The sequence below is a fragment of the Phacochoerus africanus genome, chromosome 2 (genome assembly GCF_016906955.1).
Source record: "Phacochoerus africanus isolate WHEZ1 chromosome 2, ROS_Pafr_v1, whole genome shotgun sequence".
NCBI lineage: Eukaryota > Metazoa > Chordata > Mammalia > Artiodactyla > Suidae > Phacochoerus > Phacochoerus africanus.
In genome coordinates this window covers 93,610,887-93,624,107 of record NC_062545.1, presented here as the reverse complement: position 1 = coordinate 93,624,107, position 13,221 = coordinate 93,610,887, and the positions used below count along the sequence as shown (strand labels likewise).

The following is a 13,221-nucleotide window of genomic DNA, read 5'->3' as shown; positions in this document are numbered from 1 at the left end:
GATGGTTAACCCACTGAGCAAGGTCAGGGATAGAACCCACAACCTCATGGTTCCTAGTTGGATTCGTTAACCACTGAGCCATGACGGGAACTTCAAATCAGGAAAAATCTTGATTAACAGAGCAGAGAATAGGAGAGAGGAGGTTTCCCAAAGACCTTTTCTTTTCTTTTCTTTTCTTTTTTTTCTTTTTTTTTTTTTTAAATGGCCACACTTGTGGCACATGAGAGTTCCTGAGCCAGGGACTGAATCCAAGCCACGGATGTGTTCTACACCTCAGCTGCAGCAACATTGCACCAGGCTGGCAATAGAACTTGTGGCTCTGCAGTGACCAAGCTGCTGCTGTCAGATTCTTAACCCACCAGGATGCAGCAAAAACTCCCTAATAACCATGTTTTTCCCTTTCCTAAGATTAAACACTTTTTGTATAAAGCATTTCTATGTGAAAGTAACATACTTTTACAACTGATATTGTTTCTTTGATTATTTTACCTTACTTCTTACTTTACTTCTCTAAAATTCAAACACACAAACATTTATTCTTGTAACTATAAGTTACTATATACTATAGCGGTAAAATATTTCTGTTTGCATTTTCGTTATAATTATTCTTAGTATAAAATGATTAAAATATCCTACATATTTTTAATTAGATGATAATCATTAAACACTCATTTTTGTTTGAAACCTGTTTTATTAATGAGATGGGAGGGTCTTCCTGAATGGAATTAACCCAATGCCTCAGTTTTTTTAGAATTCTAAGTATTTTTCTATTTTGGAGCAAAAAATTATGTAAGATTTCAGGTGAGTGAGAAATATTTTCATTTGTAAAACAGGAGTAGGGTGGATATTGAAAAGGAAGACAAAAAATACTAAAAATACAGGTGCTTTCTCAGGCAAATAATTTTCAGAAAGAAAGAGATACGGAAATGGAGGAACTGAAAATTAATCTTAGTGAACTGATCTTGTCCTCTAAACCCTTGGTGAATCTCTTCATATGAAAAGAAATAAGCACACTTCAATTTGAATTTGACCAGCATGACAAGAGTTATGCAAACCAACTCAGCCATAGATTAGACAAACAAAACCAAAAAAGAAAAAGTAAGTTTGAAGTATGGGTAAAATCCACTGGCCATTCAAACTACTGAATTTGTTCTTTAGACTAGTGGTTCTCAAACATGGCTATACTTTGGAACCAACTGGGGAGTTTAAAAATACTAATGCCTCATATTTAAGTCCTTAATCCATTTTGAGTTTACTTTTGTATTTGGTGTTAGAGAATATTTTAATTTCATCCTTGTTCATGTTGCTGTCTAGTTTTCCCAGCACCACTTATTGAAGGGACAGTCCTTTCTCTATTGTATATGCTTGCTTCCTTTGTCATAGATTTGTTGACTGTAGATGTATAGATTATTTCTAGGCTTTCTATCCTGTTCCATTGATCTGAATGTCTGTTTTTGTGCCAGCAACATCCTGCTTTGATGACTATAGCTTTGTAGTATCATGTGAAGTCAGGGAACCAGCTGTGTTCTTCTTTCTCAAGTTTGCTTTGGCTATTCAGGTATTTTTGTGTTTCCAAACAAATTAAAAAAATATATTCTAGTTCTCTGGAAAATGTCATTTGTAATTTTATAGGGATCACATTGACTCTGCAGATTGCCCTGGGTTGTATAGTCATCTTGACAATATTGATCCCATTTGCAGCAACATGGGTGGACCTAGAGATTCTCCTACCAAGTGAAGTCAGGCAGAGAGAGGCAAGTATCACATGATATCACTTGTGAAATAAAACAAAAAAAGATACAAATGAATTTATTCACAGAACAGAATCAGATTCACAGATTTCAAAGCCAAACTTATAGCTGCCAAGGGGGAAACATGGGGAGAAGGGATAAATCGGGTGTTTGGGACTGACATATACATACTACTGTATACAGAATAGATAACTAACAACGACCTATTGTATAGCACAGGGAACTCTTCTCAATACTATTATAATAACCTAGATGGAAAAAGAATCTGAAAAAGAGATATGGCTAATTCTCTTTGACGTACACCTGAAAATAATAACAATAAATTCTTTATTATTGTCTTAATTTTAATATATTTAAAGTTTTGGAAGCTTTTTCCAAGGCTTTCACGTTTTGTTAGTATTTATGCATTTTCCTTCACCCTATAGAAAATGAATGTATCTGCCAGCATTGCTGCACATTGGGCAGCATGGCTTGATGGTTAGGAATATGGGCTTTTCAGGCAAACAAACCAGGTCACACTCATGCTATACAATCTATTCTGCAGGATCGTAGACCTAAGCCTGGGTTTTTTTCTCTTGATAATTAGAGATGATGTAATAGAACTTCAGTCATAACCTTAGCAAGAGACTATCATAAATTAACTTATGTGTTGCACTAAGTAGATTATCTGATAAGGACAGCCTTCAAATGCAGCAGATCAATAATAATAATAGTTCTAAATAAAATTTGAAATATGAAGGAATTAGATATGATAATCTCTCAAGGCTCCTTTCTTTGTTGATAGTTTATGGTTCTACTTTATGGAAAATTAAGCAAGGAGCCAAAATAAAATTAAGTAGGATAACATAGGCCTGAACGAGATTATTCCCCTTTTTCAGAGCTGGCAGAACTACAAATAATCGCAATTATTCTGAAGCATGCCTCAACCTACCTATATATTTTAAGATGTTGATATATATTGACACATATTTATGAGGAAAGGTTTTTATCTACATGTAATTTAGAATAAGTTATCTAATAAACTACCTAATGTTAACAGTTTGAGAAATGAACTTGTAAATTTTGAGTCAGAAAATAATTATGTCTCTTTAATTCTTTCTTTCTTTTTTTTCCCTTATGGCCACACCTGAGACATATGGAAGTTCCCAGGCTAGGGGTTGAATTGGAGCTGCAGCTGCCGGCCTACGCCGTAACCAGAGCAACATTGGATTTGAGTGCATCTGTGACCTATGCTGCAGTGTATGACAACACTGAATCCTTAACCCACTGACTGAGGCCAGGGAGTCCGCATCCTCATGGAGACTATGTTGGGTTCTTAACCCACTGAGCTACAAGGCAACCTTCTGTCTGTTTAATGCTTTATGAGAATAAAATTGTATGTTTTCCTCTAGTTCTTATTAATTTTCTTTTAACATCTATAGCATCAAATATTTATTTTATATAAGTAAGGGAGGGAAAGCAGGAAAGTGAGTAAGTCACGCTAGATCATTTTGGTATTTTCAAAGCTGTGGGAACACGCACAAAATTGAAAAACAGTCAGAATATAAGCATAGTTTCATTTATGATTTATGTACTTTGTGCTGTTAGATTTAGTGGCTCCAAAAACACTGAAATGTTATGGTTAGTTGTCTCAAGTGCTTTCTTTAAGATAATATTTATCTTTTAACCAGCATCTCCCTATATTTTCTAAAATCACGAAGCAAATTAATACTTACGAAGAGTACTCTGAGGTTGAAGGACTCCTTTCCCTGGAGCAAGAATGACATGTCATTGGAGAGTAAGACATACTTTTTGCCCACAGGATGACATGATTCAAGACTAGAAGATACCAGTAAGTATATTCCCCCAACCCTGGCAGGGGCATGAAAAGCATCATGTTTATTCTTCAACATACAGTAGAATTTGCAAAAATCCATCAGAATACATGGCTGGCAATAGTACTTACATCACTGAATTCATTCTCAAGGGAATTACAGACCGGCCAGAGCTTTAGGCCCCATGATTTGTGGTATTTATGGTCATTTATCTGGTCACAGTGTTGGGCAACCTTGGATTGATTACCTTAATCAGAACTGACACTGGACTCCACACACCTATGTACTATTTCCTCAGTCACTTGGCCTTTGTTGACCTTTGCTACTCTTCCACTATCACACCAAAGATGATGGTGAACTTTGTTGTGGAACACAACACAATTCTTTTCCATGCTTGTGCAACCCCAACTGGGCTGTTTTCTCATCTTCCTGATCACGGAGTGTTTCCTTTTAGCTTCCATGGCCTATGATCGCTATGTAGCCATTTGCAGTCCCCTGCGTTATTCCACATGGATGTCCAAAAGAATCTGTATTCAACTAGTAGCAGTTCCATATGTGTACAGCTTTCTGGTTGCCCTATTCCATACCTATTCCATTATCACCTTTTGTCTAACTTACTGTGCCCCAATGTTATTAACCATTTCTACTGCTATGACCTTCCCCTCTTGGCTCTGTCATGCTCAGACACACTCATGAAGGAACTCTTGATTTTTTCTTTTGCTGGTTTTGATGTGATCTGCTCCTCTTCCATTGTCCTTGCCTCCTACATCTTCATCATTGCCTCCATCCTAAGGATCCACTCTACCCAGGGGCGACGCAATGCCATTCTTTTTTTTTTTTTTTTGTCTTTTTGCCATATTCTTGGGCTGTTCCCATGGCACATGGAGGTTCCCAGGCTAGGGGTCGAATCAGAGCTGTAGCCACTAGCCTATGCCAGAGCCACAGCAATGCCATATCCGAGCCACGTCTGCAACCCACACCACAGCTCACAGCAACGCCAGATCCTCAACCCACTGAGCAAGACCAAGGATTGAACCCGAAACCTCATGGTTCCTAGTCGGATTTGCCAATCACTGCACCATGATGGGAACTCCCGCAAGGCCATTTCTACCTGTGGGTCCCACCTGGTGGCTGTTTCTATTTTCTATGGCACCCTCATCTTTATGCATCTACAGCCTAAATCAGAACACTCCCTGGACACAGACAAGATGGCATCTGTGTTTTACACAGTGGTGATCCCCATGTTGAACCCCCTGATCTATAGTTTAAGGAACAGAGAGGTGAAAGATGCCTCCAAGAAAGCCTCAGAAAAAGGCTGTGAAATTTTAAAGATACTAAAATGAAGAAAATAGTAATAATAAATTCTGTATAAAATATAAAAAAATCAAGCTTTCTTTTTCTGACATTTCTTGCAATTTTTTATCAAGCAACTGAAAACATGACTATTACTTCAACAGACCTTGATACTTCTACAGGGACACAGGCCAATTCTGGAAAGTCAGTTTGATTCAAAGAGTTCTGGACAGGCCACTTTAACCTTTAGAGATGGCTGGAATTAGGTTCAAATTCAAGCACAAAGATCCTGTCAAATACACATACATGTATCTCAAGCAAAAGCAGAAGCATGTTTTTATTGGACCTGAGGACTCTGGAGCCCAGGCTTCCTGAATTCCATTCTATCCTCTTCCTTTGTTAGCTGTGCAATTAACACACAATTCACCTTGGGCAATTAACCTGAACTCATTGTGATTCTCTTTCCACTTCTGGAAGATAATAGGACCCAACTTATTGGTTGGTTTTGAAGACTAAAACAGGTTTATTTATGGAACACTTAGAAGAATATCCTGTGATATTTGTGAGAAGAATATCCTGTGATATCCTGTGACACTATGTGAGTGTTTGTTACATAAATATTTGTTATATGTAATTAAACATTAATTCATTGATCTCTCAAAATTTGTCTTTAGCTAAGAAGAACAAAGCCTGGTTAGATTTCTACTACTGTGAGCCACTTAATCAAGTGTCACTGCTTACTCCAATAAAACAAATCTAAGATATGTGTGAGGTTTCACGTCTCAGCCTCAATTATTTATAAATTGTCTAAGCTATCAAACCAGCAAAATGAACAATCTAGGAATTTCTGTTGTGGCTCAGTGGTAATGAACCCAACCAGTATCCATGAGGATGCAGGATTGATCCCTAGCCTCACTCAATGGGTTAAAGATCCAGTATTGCCATGAGCTGTGGCATAGGCCAGCAGCTGTAACTCCAATTTAACACCTAGCCTGAGAACCTCCATATGCTGTGGGTGTGGCACTAAAAACCAAGAAAAAAAAAAAGAAAAAATTGTGTTTTTAAATGACAATTTCAATGTATTTGCATATTTGTTCAAATAGAGATAACTTAAAGTTATGTCATTTGTTCAGTCACTCTTATAGGATCATGACACAAAATTTAAAAATTACTTATTTTTAATAAAATAAAAATATTGAGTTATTTGAGCACATGTAACAATGTTTAAGTTATTTGAATACTTTATACAAATTTATAATAATATACAAAATAATATATAATATTAAATATAAATATATAAACAAAATATTATATAGAATATATAATACAATATATAATAATAATATCCATATCAATTATTTAGGATAATTTTTATTTTTTTTCTCTTACTATGATTCCTAATTATTTTTCAATTGTTATGTATTACTTGTACATTAAAGGGAAAAATCTTTGGGAATATGGATAGTCTTGCTTTTTCAGAATATGTATAACATGATTAAAATACACTAAGAGATTCAGAAAACACATTTACTACGTATTTTCAAACACCCAAACACAAAAGAGGAGAAGATAAAAAATTAGGATAAGTTGGTAGAAATACAAACAGATTTCTGGCTAATTAAAACGGTGAGGTTTTTCATGATCTTCATTTGAGCAGAAGAGATAGACATTTGATTTTTCTTTTCACTATTTAATTTTGGATCATCCTTCCATCAACCCTAGAGATTTGGTGAAATAACTATCATCTCCATTTTCAGATGAATCTGAGGGTGGTTGCTTAAACCCTCTTTATGCTTCATGGGTAGTGTAGGTGGGAAGCAAAATACCTCACTAGTCCTTGATTCCTTAACCTCAATTCGCAGTTTATAGAAAATGAACTCTTTTCAGAGAAGCAAGAATTACTCCATTAACTAGACATCAAGCCAATTTTTGGAAAGGCAATCTATCAGTCTATCATGTCAAGTGTTTAGAAATGTGCCTTTCTTACATTATGCACTAAGTAAATCAGTTTAAGCTCTTAGTAGTATTAATAGTATTTTGATTTAAGTTTACGCTCAAGGCATCACACTGATGACTTGTAGGATGTTATTCTTTCTGCAATATTATGCAGTGTTCTGCCATTGCCTCATTGACTTGCAAGCTATCATTGTCTTTCCTGGCTCTTACTCTTTCTAGTACTAATATTTCTCTGATGTATTGGAGCCTGTGAGCTTTTGCTCTGACATTAACAAACTGGCCCATTATCTTCAGTCATTTTAGTGTCTTTTCCTTAAACTGAAACCTGGCTCTCCCTTGAAAACCTACTTCTCTCCAGCGTACTGCTCCACTGGCTGTTCCATTGGAAACTCTGGCAGGTGAAGTAACTCATTGTTCCTGCTGGAAACCCATTGTTCCTTATTTATTTCTACCTCTTACATTTGAGTGCATTCCTCTCATGCTTTGAGGCTTATACCCATATTCACTGTTCTCACATATACATCCAGGTCATTGAAGACTGTGGTGTTAAAATCATTCTGTTTCTCGCCCACAAAGGTGTCATCAGTACCCGTGCACGCCACATATTAATAATATGGCTTCTCAGATCCTTGATCTCAGTTTCAGTGACCCCCCACAGCCACTTGAACTTCCCACTTCCATGGCTCCATTTTGTAAATTGTTTTGTACAGCAACCGGTCAAAAGCTAAATATCCAAAGTAAAACAGTTATCTTATAACCACACTTTCTATCCTTTCCTTTCACCTCAGTCATGACACAACTATTTATGTATCCACTCATATCACAATTCCTTTAACCCTACTAAATATCCTTTATCTATTAGTAACATCCTTGATTCAATTTTTACGCTATACAATTTAAACTCTGCATTTGCTTTTGCAACTACTCTTTACAACTTCCAAAACTTCCTCACCCTATTTCCTTCCATATATAACAAAATCTGGATATTTTGAAATGTTCTTCTCTTTGCAATCATCCCTCAAATGCCAAGAACAAAATATTTAGGCAAAAGTGAATTATCACAAACTTATCACGTTCAAAATCAAGTAGTGTCTTACTTGATCAGCTTTTTCCCAAGTAGGTGTTTTTGTCTTCCCAGTGTGTATATAGCTATTTCAAACTCTTGAGTTCCTCTCTACTCCCCCTACACCACACTCCCTTGCTATCAATAGCTGTTAACAATTGCAACATCAGAGGGAGACGTAAGTAATGAAATGGAACTGTTTCTCAACTTCTTGTCATCATTCGCACAAAACTACTTCTGCCACAACTATTCTTTCCATTTTTGAGGGGGTTGGTGAGGTGGGTGGTGGTGTTCTTTTTCTTTTCTTTAAAGTTTTTTATTTTTCTATTTTTTTTTTGGTGGTGTTCTTTTTCTAATGTCTACATTTATAATTTGATTCCCAAACTCTTTTGTATCCATATTCTTCCTCTACTAATTTATTCAATATTTCCCCTCAATTTAAAAACAAGATGTATGCAAAAACATCGCTAGTGACCTTTGACTTCTCTTCCTTTAATTTTATCCATTAACCCCCATTCTTCTCTGCATCTCTTCAGTACTAAATATCTTGGAAGGTCATTCACTTTGTCTTTAGTATTTATATATCATATATATATATGATATATATATATATATATATGATATATATATATATATTATCGTATTCTGAAATTCATCTTCAGTGTAATTACTCATAATAATACAATTATTCATTCCAAATTCACCAGCTAGCTATCTCCTTCTTTCCAAAGGGAATGAAAACATGTTTTATGACATATCCATAATACCAGACACCTCTGACATTAGCTTCATTATGAAAACCATTGCTTTTGTTTGTTTGTTTTTGATTCCAAGTCACCAGAATCGTGGGGTTTTCCCATATTTTCACATCCACTTTGACTCCCCCTGGTAGCTCTGCCTCCTGTGTTTATGCTTTAAATAAACTATTATTTTGCAGCTCTTTCCTAAGCCAACTCCTGTAATTTTTGCACACTCTTGTGGGGGCGTTCACATCTGATGCTATGGGGACAATTTTCATTTTCATGATGGTGATGCAGAAGTCTAAATTTCTAGGCCAGACTTTTCCTCTGAACTCTAGGTATATATTGAAGAGATTCCCAGATATCTTCATTTAGATATTCCCAAGATACCTGTTTAACATATTCAAAATAGAATTCAAAACCCATCATATCCTAATCATATGCCTTGGAGCATGTATTTTCTAACTCATTGAATGATATCATCTTCCAACCAATTATCCAGGTAAAAAACTAAGAATACACATTTCATATATCCCTCTAACTTCCACTAATACATAGTTATTTGTTGAATACTACCAATGATTTAATATTTTTTCCCCCAAAGCTGTCTATTTCTAATTTAAGTCTCTATCACAACTTTCTGGATTACTGTCTTCTAATATTTATCTTATCCACCAGTCATACCACCTTTTCTCTGCACATAGAAATTTAGCGTACTTTCTATCATGCAAATCTTAGCTTGCTTGCTATTTTCCATTGACCATAGGCTGGTGTCCAAACTTCTTGTTGTAGCTAATTCAACTTTTGATTAAAAAACTACAACCAAAAAAAAAAGAAGAAGAAAAACAAAACTAAAAACATTGCACCTTCTTTGCACACTAGTCCCACTGCTTGTGACATGTTTCAAGTAATATCCATGCTCCAGCCATTACTTGTACTGTCAGTTTCTCAGATGTGAACATGGATTTTTGTACATAGTTGAAGCAGAATACTCCCTTTATCTTTATACCTCTAGATGGCTACTATCCACAGATCTCAGGTAACATTTTGTTTTCTCCTAGGGGTGTTTCATTTTCTCTCAAGTGTTATAGCCAGTAATTTGTTCACAAGTTAATTTGTAACTTACTCTAAATTTCAAATTCTTGGTGAACAAAGTTATTTTCCACTCCCTCTCCATATGTAGTAGGACTTAACAATTCAATTAGTAGAAGTCCCAAATATACTAGAGGAATAATGGAACAAATAAATACAGGTTTTATGTCACTCCTTACCCTTTTTTACTCCCTCAGTTGCATTGATTTTTCCCCACTATCTGCTGACTTTATGTGACCCATGGCAAAGTCAAAAAGGAGTCTGATGTATCATGAGGCTAACTCTGTGAATGCCAAAAATACTTAACATCACTTAAGTGTGTTCAGTATATTCTGTATTGTTTCTTGGTCCCTTTAGACTATTTCCTTGTACTATGTCATTTTAAGCAATTTCTGAACAAAACATGTCTCACAAGCATGAACAATTATGTTATAGCTAACCTTTTGGGAAGCAGTTTGCTAAACAGGCAAGGAACAATCAGTTAAAATTTCAGATCATTATACTAAAATTAAGTGTAATAAAGTATTGATAACTAACAACATAGACTATTTTAACACATGGGAAAATAACTTAGAAAATATTTAACTATTTTTATTTACCTTGTATAATTTTGTATGGGCTTTATTAAATTTTGAATTTTAACAAGAGGTCCTGGTGTGCATTCAATAAGTGAATTAATTTTTTGCTATTGGTCTTTATAAAACTACCAAGTAATGATTTAGATTTCAACAAAGATCTGACCATATATCTGAAATTAAATAATCTATTGACTTGTAAGGAAGTAGAAAACTTATATTCACACAAAAGTACAACATGAATATTTATAGCAACTTTATTAATAACTGTTAAAGATTGGAAACAATGAAAATGTCCCTTGGTTGATGAATGAATAAACTATGGTACATCAGGCAATGAAATATTATTCAGAACTAAAAAGAAATGAGCTATCAAGCCATGAAAAGACAGAGGAGGCTTAAATACATGTTCCTAATTAAAAGAAGCCAATCTGAAAAAGCTACCAAGACTATGATATTCTGGAAAGCAAAACAATGGAGGCAATAAAAAGATCAGTGTTTTCCAGGGGTGAGGGTGGTGTTTGGGAGATGAATAGACAGAGCAGAGAGGATTTTTAGAGAAAGGAAAATACTCTGTATAATATTACAATGGGAAGTTCCCAGGCTAGGGGTTGAATCGGAGCTACAGCTGCCTGCCTATGCCACAGCCACAGCAATGCAGGATCCAAGCTGTGTCTATGACCTACACTGCAATGTCAGATTCTTAACCTACTGAACAAGGCCAGGAAGTGAACCCAAATCCTCACAGATAAAGTTGGTTTCATAACCTACTGAATCGCAATGGGAACTCTCAAGATATTACACATTTATCCAGACCCACAGTATACCCAACACCAAGCATGAACCTTAAGGTAAATTATGGACTTTGAGTGACTATGGTGCCTCAGTACAGATCTACGGTAACAAATACTCCATTTTGTTAGATAACGTGGAGTCTATGCATGTGCGTCAGTAGTGGGTATGAGAGATTCTTGGTACCTCCTTCTCAGTATTATTGTAAACCTAAAACTCTAAAAAGTTATCTTTTAAAGAATGTTCAACCATAGTAATAGGGATATTGTTAAGTAAAGAGTAAGGTCATTTTTTAGGCGGTTTTAAACCCAAACACTTCAACCAGGCACCTTATATTTTTCCTCCAGTTCAATCACAAAAGAAAATCGTACCTGATGTTTGTACTATTGGCATAGTTCATGTATCTCAAAATAGTCTAAGATTCTCAACGCCACAGTGAAATAAAGTTATAATTTTAAGGTGCTTGATTCTTCACTGCTATTGTTGAAGCATCTCTGAGAATGGATGAGTTTTATCTCTTTCTTTTCAACTTTTTTTTGTGTGTGTGTGTGTTTAGGGCTGTACCCACAGCATATGGAATTTCCCAGGGTAGGGGTCAAATCAGAGCTATAGCTGCCCACCTACACCATAGCCACAGCAACACCAGATCCAAGCTCTGTCTGTGACCTACACCACAGCTCTGACAATGACAGATCCCCAACCCACTGAACAAGGCCAGGGATGGAACCCGCATCTTCATGAATACTAGTTGGATTTACTTCTTCTTTGCCATAACAGGAACTCCTTATCTCTTTTTTTTTAAAAGCAATGATTAGACCAACAAACATTTATGAAATACCTACTATGTAAGTCAAACTAGATAGTACCCATTTTTGAGAGATCAGAAAAAAACGAATACCAGAGGATAGAGATTCCTGCCATTATTGGTGCTGTACTACTCTACAAGCTTTGATTTCCAATTTCTTAGTTCTATATCCATCATTTTTTCAGTAACAACACAATCATCAATGATGACTAGAAGGCACCTTTTTGATAATTTTTTTCAAAGCATTTTTTACCTCCTGATTCCTCAAGCTGTAGATCAATGGGTTTAGGATAGGAAACACTATTGCATAGAATACTGAGGCAAATTTGTCTTTACCTAGTGAGTGGCTTGACTTGGGCTGCAGGTACATAAAACTGAGAGTCCCATAATATATAGTAATAGAAAGTGAGTGAGAGGCACAGGTAGAAAAGGCTTTCTGTCTTCCTACAGAAGAAGGGATCCTTAAGATGGCAAAGACAATGAATACATAGGATATGAGAACAAGGAAAAGAGAACAAAAAACATTGAACCCTGCAATGAATAACAACATCAGCTCTTTGAATAGCGCATCAGAGCAGGCCAGAGCAATCAAGGGCACGTCATCACAGTAGAACTGATTGATCACATTAGAGTCACAGGAGGACATGTGGAAGGTAGCCACTGCTTGGATGAGTCCCACAGTGAAACCATAAATATAAGGGCTTGTGACCATTCGAATGCAGAGCTTCCTAGGCATGAGAACTACATAGAGTAATGGACAGCAGATGGCCAGATAACGATCATAAGCCATGACAGCATCAATAGTTCCCAAACTGAAAATGTGATAAAGCAACACACTTGAGTGGCACATGCATAAAATGACACAATTTTAATTTCACGTAAAGAGTTTACAAGGGTGTTGGGAGTGATGGAAGAAGTACCATAAAAATCAGCAAAAGCCAGGTGACAGAGGAAAAAATACATGGGTGTATGAAGTTGAGGAGTGATTTGAATTAGCACAATAAAACCAAGATTGCCCAAGGCGGCAACCAAGTACATCAGTAGGAAAACACAGAGAGAATGGCTTCGAGCTCTGATTATCTGTGAGACCCAAAAGGATGAACTCAGTGATTGTTGAATAATTGCCTTTTGCCATGAAGTAGATATACAATTTTACAATAAACTCCAGAACACGCACTCAGAATAATCTTGACTCTGTAAGAAATAACCCATTTAGTGTGAGAAGATAGCTCTGGCTCTCTAGGATGTTACGCTAAATTCAATCAAAGTAGAATCCTGAAAAGCACTCTGAATTACATGTGAATTTACTTATGCTTTCACTGTAAAAAGATTGTGCCCAG

General features: G+C 36.0%; 2 pseudogenes; one reads left to right on the top strand and one right to left on the bottom strand.

The window, feature by feature from the left end:
- Positions 1-3,675: 3,675 nt before the first annotated feature.
- On the top strand, positions 3,676-4,908 carry LOC125120689 (olfactory receptor 1038-like; annotated as a pseudogene).
- A 7,172-nt stretch (positions 4,909-12,080) lies between these two features.
- LOC125120688 (olfactory receptor 5AL1-like) lies at positions 12,081-13,016 on the bottom strand (annotated as a pseudogene).
- Between the last annotated feature and the right edge of the window lie 205 nt (positions 13,017-13,221).